Source organism: Psammomys obesus, unplaced genomic scaffold (assembly GCF_907164565.1).
Source record: "Psammomys obesus unplaced genomic scaffold, mPsaObe1.curated_primary_1811, whole genome shotgun sequence".
Taxonomy (NCBI): Eukaryota; Metazoa; Chordata; class Mammalia; order Rodentia; family Muridae; genus Psammomys; species Psammomys obesus.
This window is the reverse complement of record NW_026594311.1, coordinates 1,176,432-1,190,676: the sequence shown is the minus strand read 5'-3', so window position 1 is coordinate 1,190,676 and position 14,245 is coordinate 1,176,432. Positions and strand designations below refer to the sequence as shown.

The following is a 14,245-nucleotide window of genomic DNA, read 5'->3' as shown; positions in this document are numbered from 1 at the left end:
GGCTAGGAAACCTTTCTATTAACTGACCAAAATGTGAGGTCAGCGAGATCTGACAACCTGAGTTCAAACTCTGGTTCCCACAGTAAGGAAAGGACTCCTGAAGTTGTCCTCTGACATTCTCACATGTGCTATAAACCCACCCACACAGAATAAATTAAAAAAAATTTTTTTAAAAAGTTAAACTGTGTAAACCAAGGATGACATCCAATTTCTGATCCTCCCGCCTCTACCTCCCAAGAGATAGGATCATTGGCATGCTCCACCATGGTGGTTTTATACAGTTACCCCGAACTCATGCATGCTGGGCAAGCACTCCTGCAACCGAGCTACATCCACTCCCTGCCCGGGTGTTCTGATTCTTACAGACTTTCTATTCCAATAAAAGAAAAGCATTGGCTTTGTAGTCTACATTACTTCGTTTGAATATTGAAACTGATGCTGATAGTTAAAACAACCAGTTTTAATGAATACCAAATACTATAAATACCAAATATACACCAAAACATGTATTTTTCTTTAACAATATTCTCACTATTTCAGAGGCATGAAAGATTTCAACAGCATTTCAAACTAGCTGGAAGGAAATGACCCACAACTATGACAGTTAATGACAAACATGACAGTGAAAATCTTCAGTGACCTGGACTGAGGCTGCATCACTATGCCAGCTCAAGGTACTACAAGAGATTCTGTCTCAACAAAAGAAGTATAAAAGGTTGAGTGTGGTGGCACACGCCTTTAATCCCAGCACTGGGAGGCAGACAGGCAGATCTGTGAGGCCACCTGGTCTACAGAGAGTTCAAGACAGCCAGAGCTACACAGAAAAACCCTGGTGTGGGGAGGACAGAAGTAGAAAATCTTCAGCAATATATATATATTTTATTTATTTTTTTATTTTTTTATTTTTTGTTCCAGACATGGTTTCTCTGTGTAGCCTGTTTTTGTTTATTTGTTTTTCCAGACATGGTTTCTCTATGTAGCCCTGACTGTCCTGGAACTGGCTCTGTTGACCAGGCTGGCCTTGGAACTCAGAGATCAGCCTGCCTCTGCCTCCAGAGTGCTGGGATTACAGATGTGTGCCACCACTGCCAATCGATATCTGCTTCTTATAAAGTTATTTAGCTTGGTTTTAAAGAACTATGCTCCCCTAAAGTTAGCATAATCTGGGGGCCTGGATGAATAAAACAGGAAGAAAAGAAAACTAAACAACCTAATCATTATCCTTCAGACTTACACCACCTTTCTAATGCCATTTCTTTTCTGTCTCAGCTTAAATAATATCCCTCATTCCAGCTACTACAGTACTTTCTGATGGTCAACTTCATTCCAACTTTTTTCCACATGTGTGCATTGTGTTTATGTGAATGTATGCCGTGTATGTTTGGGTACCCAGAGTCCAGAAGAGGACATCCCATCAGCTGCAGCTGGAATGTTAGACGGCTGTGAAGAGCAGTGAGCACTCTTAACTGCTGAGCCACCTCTCCAACCCCCCATGCTCACTCTTAGTGACTGGTGTTTAGCAAATGTCTTTTGGGTCTTCCAAGCGCCACACTCACATGCCTTACAATCCAGTCTCCACGGCGGGTAAACTTCTAACAATGCTTCATATATAACAACACTCCTCCTCATTTAATCCCTACTGTTATCTTCAATTTCCTTTTTTTTTTTTTTTTTTTCCTTTCTTAAAACTTTTTTTTGAAGCTGGACATGGTGCCTTTGATCCCAGCACTCAGGGAGGCAGAGAAAGGTAGATCTCTGTTTGTTCAAGGCCAGCCTGGTCTACAAAGGGAGTCTAGGACAGCCAAGGCTACACAGAGAAACCCTGTAAAACCAAAAAAATAAAACGGAAATGTTTTGAGATTTATTTTTATTCATGTGTATGTGTCTGTGCATCTGCATGTGTGTTGTATGCATGTTGTCTGTGCATCATATGCATTCAGAACAGAATGTTAGATCCTCTGAAACTGGAGGGACAGTCGCTTGCCAGCATGTGGGCGCTGGGAATTATACCCAGGTCCTCTGGAAGAGCAGTTAGTGTTTTCCATTTTTTGTTTTGGTTTGGTTTTTTTGGTTTGTTTTAGTTTTTGGTTTCTGAAGACAGGCTTTCTCCTAGAACTCACCTGCCTCTGCCTCCCTAGTGCTGGTAATAAATAAAGACATGCACCACCACTGCCCAGCTGCAGTCACTGTGCTTAACTGCTGAGCTAGTGCTCCCACCCTCCTGCACCTTCTCTCTACTCCTCTGCCCATAGACACAATGTAAAAATGGAGGTTAGTGTTAACTGTCAACTTGACAAAATCTAGAATCGCCTGACAGTCACCTCACCTGCGCATGTCTGGGAGGACCATCTTCACTGCATTAGTTGAGGCGAAAAGACCCACACACGGTGATTAACACCATCCCTGACTCTGAGCTGGAGCAGGGAAACTGAGCAAAAGCACCCTAATTCATTCTCTCTCTGCTTTCTGATCATGAATGAGACGTAACCACCTGCTTCACGTTCCTGCCCCCTTGACTTCTCCAGCACAGTGGACTGTAACCTTGAATTGTGAGCCAGAATAAAGACTTTCTCCTTTAAGCTGCTCATTTGTAACTCCTGCTCACATGTCAGTGCCCCTGCATGTAACACTCTTTCTCCTTGGTGTGTTCTTGATTTCTTCCACACGGTCTCTCGACAATCAAAAGGACAAGTGTTCTCTGACCTTTTAATGTCCTTTGTCTGTGTTTTGATATGATGTTGTCCTGCGCAGATTCTTATTACAGTTATTTTACTGTACATTAGCTACTGCTTATCTGTTTTCTTCTGGACTATGAACTCCCTAAGGACTTGGACTTGAGACTGCTCACCTTCAAATGAATCATGGTATATAACTTTTAGTACTGGATGTAAGCCAAGATGCACAGCTGAGGGAAAAAGTTAAGATTCAGACATTGAGACACTCAAACTCTGGGAGTTTTTTGTTTTGGATTTAGCTTGGATTTCGTTGTTGAGATTCAAACTTCGTGTGTTTGAAGGTGCAGGTGTGTTCTGGTACTTATGCATGTCTGGACTTATGAATGAATGTCCACTTGGTGTTTTGAGGCAGTCTCTGACTGGATCCTGCTGATTATACTAGACTGGCTCGCCAGTGAGCCCTAGGGATTGTGCTCTCTGTTTCTCTAGCATTGGGATTACAGGTGTCTGCCACTATATCCCAACATTCTACATGAGATTTGGAAGTCATACTTGGGTCAAATCTCATCTATGTACAGCAAGCACTTTACCAACTGAGCTATCCCTCCTTACTGAGATTCAAACTCTATTTGACAAATATACTTTCTTTCTTCCTTCCTTCCTTTTTTTTCTGAAACAAGGTTTCTCTATGCAGTGCCATATGTTCTGGAACTCACTCTGTAAACCAGGCTGGCCTGGAACTCCGAGATCCGCCTGCCTCTGCCTCCCAAGTGCTGGGATTAAAGATGTGCACCACCACTACCCGGCATACATTCATTCTTTCATTTGCTTAGTCAACAAATACTTTATTTAACACCTCTAGAGGCCAGATACCATGCCAAGCCTTGAGATTTTAACAATATAGACATGTATAACAAAAGAGGATATATGTATGTTCAAAATGATTATTCAAAATAGCTACTAATTTAGTAAATATTGGACAGTGTGGTGATTTGAATAACAGTGGCCACTACTGGCCCATATATTTGAATGTCCAGAGAGTAGCACTGTTCGAAAGGATCAGAAGGATGAGTAGGTGTGTTCTTGTGGGAGAAAGTATGTCACTGAAGGTGGGATTCAAGGTTTCATAGGCCCATGCCAGGCTCAGTTGCTCACTTGCCTTGTGTTCTCACTCTCTCTCTTTTTCTCTCTAGATCAGGATGTCTGCCTGAATGCCTCCATGCTCCTTGCCATCATGATAATGGACTAAACCTCTGAAACCATAAGCAAGCCCCCAGTTAAATGCAGTAGTGATGCACGCCTTTAATCCCAGCACCTGGGAGGCAGAGGCAGGTGGATCTCTGAGTTCCAGGGCAGTCTGGTCTACAGAGCTAGTTCCAGGACAATCAGGGCGACACAAAAAATCCCTGTCTTGAAAAAAAAAAAATATTTTCTTATCAGAGTTCCCTTGGTCAAGGTATCTCTTCACCTCAACAGAACACTAAGACAAGCAGATTATGACCTATATCTTCTTCTGAAATCCTCTCTACTTCCCAATTCCTTTTTCATCCCCAGCTTTTTTGAGACTATCTTGCTATGTAGTCTAGGCTATCTTCAAACTTAAGATCCTTCTGAGTACTGAATTTATAGGCATATGCCACTATGCTAGCTTCCCAATGTTTTCATTTTCTTCTATTTGTTATTTTCCAACTCTTCATTAATGAATATGCATTACTTTGATAATCACAATTTTCCCGAGTTTCCCAAAGTTATAAATTCATGCCAATCAGCAGGAACTGTACTCAAAACAAATAGCATAAACATTTGTGAGAGCAAAGATAATTCAAAACTTCCTGTCAGATTCTAATACAAAAACCAATAAAACTATAATATGCAAAAACAAACAAACAAAAACCCAGGCAGCTGAAGAGTGCAGTAGGAAATGGTCTCAGTGAAAAGATCACTGCTGGAAGAGACAGCCTAAAATGATACTAGTTAGCAAAATGAATAAAGATGCTATTAATAAAACATTAACAGAAATGACAAAGGGAAAATACCTCTAATGATCTCAGAAAGGCTAGAGATGGCAGAGGATAAGAGCACTTGCTGCTCTTCCAGAGGACCCTGAGTTCAGAACTCATAACCCATGTCAAGTGGTTCACAACCGCCTACACTTCCAACTCCAGGGGATCTAACAGCCTCTTCAGGCCTCCTTGGGCACCGGAACATATATGGCATAAATATACATATTCGCTCTCTCTTTCTCTCCCCACCACACACACTCACAGAGGTTTAAGGTTTACTTTTATTTTGTGTGTATTGGTGTTTTGCCTGTATATTTTATCTGCATGTACAGTGCCCACAAAAGCCAGAAGAGAACATCAGATTCCTTGAAACTGGAGTTACAGATAGTTGTGAGCCTGCTGTGTGGGTCTGGGTACTGAAAAAGAATAGCTAGTATCTTAACCACTGGGTCATCTCCCCAGTCCCCACATACAGAATGTTTTTTTAATGTCTTTTAAAGAGTTGCTAAGAACTAAATTAATTGAATATGGCTGGACAGATCAATTGAGGGCACACTGTAAAACTAATTAAAGAAAAAGAAACAGAACATATTATTGCTAATGACCTAGTGGCTGAAATCACTCCAAAAGGCAGAGCCCTGGTACTTGACAGCTAAGAAAATATGTTGTTGTGAGGATTTATTTCTGAAAGTAAAACTTTCCAGAAATTAGAAGTTAATTTCCCAAGAGGTTAATTCCTTTTTTGTATGATACTATACAGTTTTCAGTAATGATGTATACATTGTATTGCTTTTTCTCCTTAAAAGTTATTTCCATAAATATCTCATGAATGGAAAAAATTTAAATGTATTAAAAAATAAAGTATGCAAATTTATCAAGATTACCACAGTGAATTCACTGTGGAAATCATTGTGAAAAGAAAAAAGCCCATGCCATGACAGCAGGAGAGCGGGCCCTTCCTCCTGCCAATGGGTGGCCTACCCCAAGCAGTGTTCGCCTAAGAGAGCTTGCCCTGATGGTGAGGATAGGGAGAGCTGGTGGGCAGACCAGCTCAGCTACCACCCAGGCCCACCCCAAAATCTAAACCATCTGTGAACGGCTGGGGCATATGAGAGGGCTGGTCCTGCCGATCCAAAGCTGCAGGATCTCCATGGCACAGAGTAACAGCAGGATAACTGGGAGAAGTCCCAGTGAGGATCCAACATTGATGGTTTCACAGAAGCCAGAGAAGACGTGTAGACAGAGGAGTTCACTGTCGAGCACGGTGTGACACACTACAGCTTCCACGAGGAGATGTTTTCTAACTTTGTCTTATTTAGTTTTGTTTCTTTGTGTGTATGTGTTTTTTATTTTGGGGGATAGGTTGCAAGGGAGGAAGGTGGATACAAGGGGACAGGGAGACGATGGGATGGGATGGGTACATGATGTGAAACTCACAAAGAATCAATAAAAAGTTAAAAAAAAAAAAAGCCCATGCAAACTGTCCTAGAAAAATACCAGCAGTAAGATCATGCTAAATTTCTTCTTTTCTTCTTCTCCTTTTCTTCGTTCTTGCCTTTTGAAACAGGGCTTCTTCTACAGAGCCCTGGCTGTCCTGGAACGTACTATCTCACTATGACACCAGGCTGCCCTCAAACTCACAGATCTCTGCCTGCCCCGCCTCTGTCTTCTGAGTGCTAGGATCAAAGGCTGTACCTCTAGGCTCAACTCCTAATTTCCTCTATTACACAAATACACTGGGATATCATTCCCACTAGGGTCAGTGTAACATCCTTCCCAGTATGGTCACTGTCATGTCCACCTCAGTGGAGTTACTAACTGTAATATTCTCCCCAATGGGTTCCCTGTTACTGTCCTTCCATGTGAGGTCACTTTAACCTCTAATCATTCTATTCTAGTTAATACAGAGGAAGACATGACAGACTCTGTACAACTTGTTCAGAAGATAAATTAATAAACAACACTGTATTTCATCTGTCTAATGATTTACAGTCATGAAGCACTTTGACCCTTACAACAATTCTGTGTCCTTGTTCCAACTGGATAGATTCAAAAGGCAAGGACTAAAATGCGGAAGGCCTTTCTTCCTATATTTCAAAATCCAAAGGCCATAAAAGAAGATTGAGAAGTTTATCAGGACAAAAATCTAGAACTTCTATAGGGAATAAAATAAATGACATCAGAAAGGCAAGTATCAACACGGGCCTGAGGGCAGAGCAGATGCTTGGCAAACATGCCATTCTGGATTCAACACCCTTGCATCCAAGAAGAAAAAAGGAAAAATTCTTATGAAACATCACAAACATTTAACTTTTTATAAAGTCCTAAGAATCAGAAAGAAAGAGATCCCTGACTCAAATGAAAACTTTAAGCTCAGTAGTTCACAGAACAGAAAATGGGGATGATTCAAATATTAAAGACACTTCATCTTGGCACGATTAAGAAAAAACAACTAAAACCACTCTGACCTATCACTTCTTGCTATCTATCTCACTGGCAAAAAGCCAAGACTGGTGACAGCAGGGCATATATATTAATAATACTGACCCTCCAGTCAGAGTGCCGACTGCGATTTCTGCAGCTTGACGGCTATGAATTTGAGCACTTAAACCATGCCTTTATATATCCATCTAAAAGACAGTATCGATGTCTGCCTCAAAGGGAGTTTACTAAGATTAAATGAGATAAAACGTCTAAAGCACCTAGAATAGTATTCACTGTACAAAACAAACATCGTTTAAGCGTTAGCTATGGCACAGGCAATGTTAGTTGAGTAAACAGCAATGTAGATGGGAAATGCCGAAGGAAGGAAACTGAGCAGTTCGCGATAATAAATGTGTATCAACTTTAACTCAGAAATTCTGCTTTTGTAAATGTATCCTGCAAATCCCCTTGCACACATAAAAAAAAAAAAAAAAAAAAAAAAAAAAAAAAAAAACACACATTCATGGTCTGCACTTAGAATATTAAAAGGCTAGCTGGGTGGTGGGTGGTGCAGCAGACCTTTAATCCCAGCACTCAGGAGGCAGCGGCAGGCGGATCTCTGTGAGTTCAAATCCAGCCTGATCTACAGAGTGAGTTCCAGCACAGCCAAAGCCTACACACAGAAACCCCGTCTAAGAAACCAAAAAACCAACAAACAGGTTCAATATCTTTTTGGTGTTCTCTACCTGTGTGTATGAGGCTGGAGGACAACCTGTGGGAACTGGTTCTCTCCTTCACCTTGTGAGTCTCAGAGACTCTCGCGACACTCTGGCAAGAGCAAATTCATCCACTGAGCCATGTCATCAGCCTGTTTTGTTGTTGCTTTTGTTTTATTTTTTGGAACAGGGTTTCGTGTAGTCCACATCAGCCTCACACATGCTGAATGTGTAGCCTCCTCCCTCAAATGCTATGAGAATAGCCCTGTTTGTTTTGTTTTTGGTTGGTTGCTTGATTTTTTTTTTTTTTTTTTTTTTGTGGTATATTGCCTTTTAGATACCCAGTCAGATTTTATTTCTACAGATACAAAGGCCACAAAGGTAGAAAGGTATTCTTATTTTTCCTTGCAGCACTGAGATTTGAACTCAGAGCCCCAAATGGTATAGCACGTGACACACACACACACAGACAAACCTATGAACCTCTATGAACGCATCTCAGGATCAAAAACAACTTTCTTCAGGGAGGCGGAATTGTTTTGGGTTTGTTTTTGAGACAAGGCCCCTTTATATAGTCCTGGCTGGTTATGTAGACCAGGCTAGCCTTGAACTTACAGAGATCCTCCTGTTTCTGCCTCCAGAGAACTAGGATTGCCAGTATGTTCTGCCACACCCAGCTACACCCAAAAGAATTTCATAGTATACAATAAAGGTATTTAAACTTTTAAAAATAATGAGGAAGCTCTCAAAGCACTAATCTGAAAAGCTCTCCAAGATATACTATAATGAAAGACATGCCTCATGAGGAGAAGGGAAGAACTGTGAGAAACCAGCAACTTTTTCATGAAAAATAAAAAAGTAAGATTATAAATTCATGTTTGGAAGCATTTGCCTAAACAAAGTCTAAAAGAACGCAAAGACAGCTGGGGTGTGTGGTGGTCCAGGCTGGGTGCCACAGAAGTCAGAGTTATCTTCAACAATTCCTTCTCCAAAAATAAAAACAGGAGTGAGGGCATAATATAAAGGGTAGCTAAGGAGGACACTTGACTAGCATGCTTAAGAACCTAGATTTGTGCCAGGTATGGGCATGCAAGCCTTTAAACCCAGCACTCAGGGAGGCAGGAGGATCCTGGTCTACACAGAGAAACCCTGTCTCAAAACAAAACAAAAAACAACAAAAGAAAACCCCAAAGAACATGGATTCATCCTCAGATCCCAGCCTCCTAAAGAGTTCTAAAAAAATGGTTAGGAGGTTTGAAGGGAGCATGGAACTGGGTACACACAACAGTCATGAGACTTGGGACTGTTTATACAAAATATATAAATATGTAAAATCCTACGTTATATGTAAACAGTTTTATATTTAACCACTTGAATAAATTACATTTTTCAAATACCATATGTGTGTATGTGTATAATATATAATTTACTTATTTGGGGATTTTTTAAATGGGGTGTGTGTGTGTGTGTGTGTGTGTGTGTGTGTGTGTGTGTGTGTGTGTTTCAGCAGAGCAAACATTTACTAAAAAAAAGTGAGAATAGTTCCCAGGAGTGGGACTAATTCAAGGGAGGAATACACTATTTTGGTATTTTTGAGATAGGATCTGACTATATAGAACAGGATGCTAACCCAAAGCATATGATCCTCTTGCTTCAGCCTCCTGAATGCTAGGATTACAGGAATGCCCCACAGCAGGCTGCTTTAAACATTAAATTAAAAACAAAACACTAAAGGTAAGTGTTACAGAAGATAAGTATTTTACCTATAACCATATAGATAACAACACATTCTCAGTTTTGATTTATCATTAAGATTTCCAATATTTCCCGTTTTCACACTGCCTTTATAAAAGTATCAGACCCTGCTATCACATTTGATGACCTGAGTTCAATCCCCAAGACCCACATGGTGGAAGGTCAGATCCAACTTCTGGAAATTATCCTCTATTTACACACACACACACACACACACACAAATAAATAGTATAGATAAATGAATGAAATGTCAGAAGTGGATGGCTGACCGACCCATTATTACAAATGAGCTCTTTAACAACCAACTGCCCTGAACACTCAGCAAAATAACCCTACTGAGACCACACTGAAGTCATCTTCATTTGATGATTTGAAAAACAGCATAATACCCATTGTTGGTCCAAAACATTCACCATCACCCACACAAACAATGTAATAGTTAGGCTCCATTTACCAGAAAGAGATAAAACGCCCATAAAAGCCCTTGTCCCAGATTTCAAACTCTACTAAAACATTCATATTTCAAAACAAAATTAAGTGCATGATATTAACAAGTGCTTATAAGCACTTTAATATGGGGGAAAACGTATTTAAAAACAATTCCTCTTTCTACTCTAAATAAGCCAGAGAACAATTTTCTTCTTTTAATTAACTGAAACTCTAAGTAGGAAGCATCATTGAGGAGCTGGGGTTAGCAGATTATTAGTCTCCTGGCATGTACATGTCTTAAACAGAATAAGCCCTTCACACGCCAAACCCCACAGGATAGAGTTTGAGGAACCATCTCAAACATTTATCTCTATAGAACACATCATGCATTGCTTTCACCCAGATGTCTGAGAACATCACTGTTGATTCAGAAACAAATATCTGTACCACTGAATATAGTTTTATATCTATCTATATATATATATATAATTTATTTCATTTTATTTTATGTGCATTAGTGTGGAGGTGTCAGGTCCCTTGGAATTGGCAGTACAGACAGTTGTAAGCAGCCATGCAGGTGCTGGGAATTGAACCCAGGTCCTTTGGAAGAGCAGCCAGTGCTTTTAACCACTGAGCCATCTCTCCAGCCCCTGAATATTAGTTTCTAACAAACACCGAAGAATCTCTGATGCGAGTCTGTCCTTGGTGATGCAGGCTCTGCCCATCGTATTCTCCTGTGCTCCATCTCCCGCTTTCACACTGGATTTAGGACAACCATACTGCTGACAAGTCAACACAGTTAACACCCTTGCACTATTTTAATAACCTGCAGCTCCATTCCCCTCAACAGCACTGAGACTGTTACATCTTTGCCTTGAAAGAACTCTGAACTTTCCAATCATGTATTCTTACAAAATCTGGTCTTCAATTATCGTTTAATGTTATTCTCCTCATTCTCCAAGTACACTGGCCTTCTTAAAGATTTTTACTTTTTAAAATTTTTATTTACTTCATATGTATGAGTGTGTCTTCCCTGTATGCATGTCTGTGTATTGTGTGTGTGCGTTGCCCAAGGAAGCCAGAACAAGGTGTTATGTCCCCCAGAACTGGAGTTACACAGTTGTTAATTGGCATGCAGGCACTGGAACTGAACCTGAGTTCTCTGGAAGAACAGCCAGTGCTCTTAACAGCCAAGCCATCTTTCCAGCCCCATCTTATAACCTCCAATTCAGACTGTGCAGTCAACTGTAGATCCCATACTATCAGTAGCAGTGTAAAGTGGTTCCCCATTTTGTATTTCTGTTTTGCAAATTCCAGTTTTGGACCAACCCAATCTTCTTCTTCTTCTTCTTCTTTTTTTTTTTCCTTCCTGTTCTTAGGGTGTTGGAGAAAATGTAATGTATGTAGTGGCTCATGCCTTTAATTCCAGAACAGGCAAGTGGATCTCTGAGTTAAAAAAAAAAAAAAAAAAAAAGACAAACCCTTTATTCTTGGTGCTGGAGATAGCTCAGTGGTTTAGGACACTTTGCTCTTCCAGAGGACCTGGGTGTGAGCCCTAGGACCCACGTGGCAGCTCACAATAATAATCTAATGATAATGATAATCTTCAGTTCGAGGGGACCCAATGCCCTTTTCTGACCTCTGAGGACATGTGGTACACAAACATACACCTATATACCATACATGGACAATATGAGCTCCATAGTAAGTTTCAGGCCAGTCTACACAGTAAGATCCTGCCTCAAACTAAACCAATAATAACAAAAAACACTCATATAAAATAAATCTGAAAAATATAATAAATCCTTGATATTTTCCTCTAATGATTCCTATGGCTGTAATGCTCATGTTAGAAACTCACCACAATTCCTTCAACCTCCAGAAAAATGTGATTTATCCACAGATAACTGATCACAATAAAAATAAAGCCAGTCTAGTGTGAAAACACACACACAGTTCCAGGCTGGCCTGTGCTACACAACCCTTCCTCAAGCAAGCAAGCAAGCAAAGAGGCAAACAAACAAACAAAAGACTTTTTACTCACTGATGCCTTCCATTCACTCCTAAACCCATGAGCTGACTTCTCTATTACAACCACCAGATTATCAAAACTGCCTTGGAAAGAAAACGAGTGACTTCCTAATTGCCAAACTCACTTGCTTCGAACTCCCATTCTACTTGAGCTCTGGAGCACCTGATGCGTGGTTATTCCCCTTCCTTCTGGACACTGCCTTGTTTGGCTTCTGTAATACTGCCTGCCATTGTGTTCCAGTTCTTGTCCCAACCCTTTAAAGCTCTCTTTCAATGCCTGTTATCCTCAGCAGTGCTGCCTCTGCTCCACAGCCCAATTCTCTGCTTTCTGGAGTACTACCAGGAGGTCCTAAGGTTTCAGGTTATCCCCGTATATTCTCTCTTCACTCTCAAATTTATATCTTTAGATCCTAATTTTCTCAGTTTTATGGCCAATTTTCCAGCTCTGTCTGAAAAACTGAATTTGTCCACATCCGAATGTTACCATTCTTCAAAACTGCTCCTTTGCATTCTATTTCCACTAACACCACCAACCCAATGAGAAACCTCTTACAGAAGCAGAAGAAGAAGAAAAAAAAAAAACTTCTAAACTCTATTTTGAAAATTCTTGGAATTTCATGCCATTCTCTTCATTTTCCTACGACCATCCCAGCTTATTCATCCTGTCTCTACCAAAGTACCACAATACTACCTAGGCCTCCTAACCTCCCGTCTTTACTTTGAATCCTCCCTTCACCTTTCCCAGAGATAATGCTTACAGGCTCCTGTTTACAATCTTCAATGGCTCCCTGTGCCCACAGAATAAAGTCCAAATTCTTCAACAAGTTTTTCTCCGAGGTATAAGCTGAAAAGTTTTCCAATTCGAATAATCTGGATTTTATTTCCAGCTAAACCTGAACTGTAGTTTAGATAAAGAATCTTCACAAAGAAGTGTAAAAAGTAAGTGAGTGAAAAGGAGGGAGAAGTCTCTGAGGATTTGGAAGTCAGGGCGTTCAGAAGCGATGAGCCCGTCTGCTGGCAGGGAGGGGATCCCGATCTCCCAGGCAGAAGGGGGATACTGAGGCCGGCGAGGCACTCGGCGGGGAGCGAAGGACCCCAGAACTTGACCGGGGAGGCAGCTCAGACACAACCTTAACGCGAGGTGTAACTTCCAATGTCCTCTCGGCCTCTGAGGCGGAAAGGTGAGGGCTGTCCCGGGACGCCAAGGGAAGCGACCAGGGACAGGAAAGGGGGAAAGGGGAGAGACTGTCCCCGCCTCTCCGAAAACCTCAAGGAAGGCAGCGGGCTGCCCCGTGCTCGGCGACCCGGGGACCCAAGCGGGGCTGCGCGCTCCCCACACGTTCTCTCCCCGTGTTACCTGAGGCTCGACTGCGCTGCGGAGGGGGCGTCTGCGCGGGCCGGAGGCGACGGAGGAGGCGGCCCAGGGCCGGCATAGCAGCTCCCGGCCCCCGCTCTTTAGCCCGCAGAGGACGTGGGGGTCCCTCGCGCGGAAGCCGGCGACTCCGTGGGGCCGGGGGCGGCGCAGGGCCGGGGGGCTACTGCCATGGCCTGGCGGTCCGCGCTGCTTCCCCGCCCGCTCGGCGGGGCCCGGAGGCGGACCACCGCTGGGACGCTCGGGGCGGCTGCAAACTCCGCGGCTCGCCGCCGGTGCGCCTCTGAGCCGCCGGGGGGCAGGGGCCGGGGCGGGGCCTCCCGAGCTCCGCCCCCTCCTCGGGCCCAACCAATCAACCGTCGGGCGTTGACAAACGAGCCGGTGGGATCGTCCAATTAGCGTTAGGGGTGCCACGTGGTACGAGGGTGGGCACAATGGGCGTCCAGGGAAGCCAATCACCAGCGCTAGGCGCCAACTCCTAGCCGACGAAGGCAGCCAATAGGAAGGCAGCAGAGGTAGACACAGACGAAAAGCGGAACCCGAGAGCGGAGCCTACCCCGCTGGGAACACCGGACCCGAAGGCTGTCGGGGGGGCCGGACGGTAAACCCGGGACAGGCCAATCAAGGTTTCCCAAGCAGAAGCGCTTGGGGATGAACCAAGCCAACTGAACGCGCACCAGCCTGGCGCGGCTTTCGAACCAAGCGCCCTGCAGGATCGAACGCGGCGTCCTGCGGGATCGCAGTGTAACGCGAAGATAAGATTAGCACGTGGTTTCTAGCGACGAGAGAGAGAGAGAGAGAGAGAGAGAGAGAGAGAGAGAGAGAGAGAGAGAGAGAGAG

At 42.8% G+C, this 14,245-nt stretch overlaps 1 protein-coding gene across 1 annotated transcript in view; it reads right to left on the bottom strand.

Annotated features, from left to right (window-relative positions):
• Tesk2 (testis associated actin remodelling kinase 2) overlaps positions 1-13,671 on the bottom strand; it is a 98,822-nt gene extending 85,151 nt beyond the window's left edge. The window contains exon 1 of the mRNA XM_055618441.1: positions 13,391-13,671. The gene's annotated coding sequence lies outside the window, so the exon portion shown is untranslated. The remainder of the gene's footprint in view (positions 1-13,390) is intronic.
• Positions 13,672-14,245: the final 574 nt, after the last annotated feature.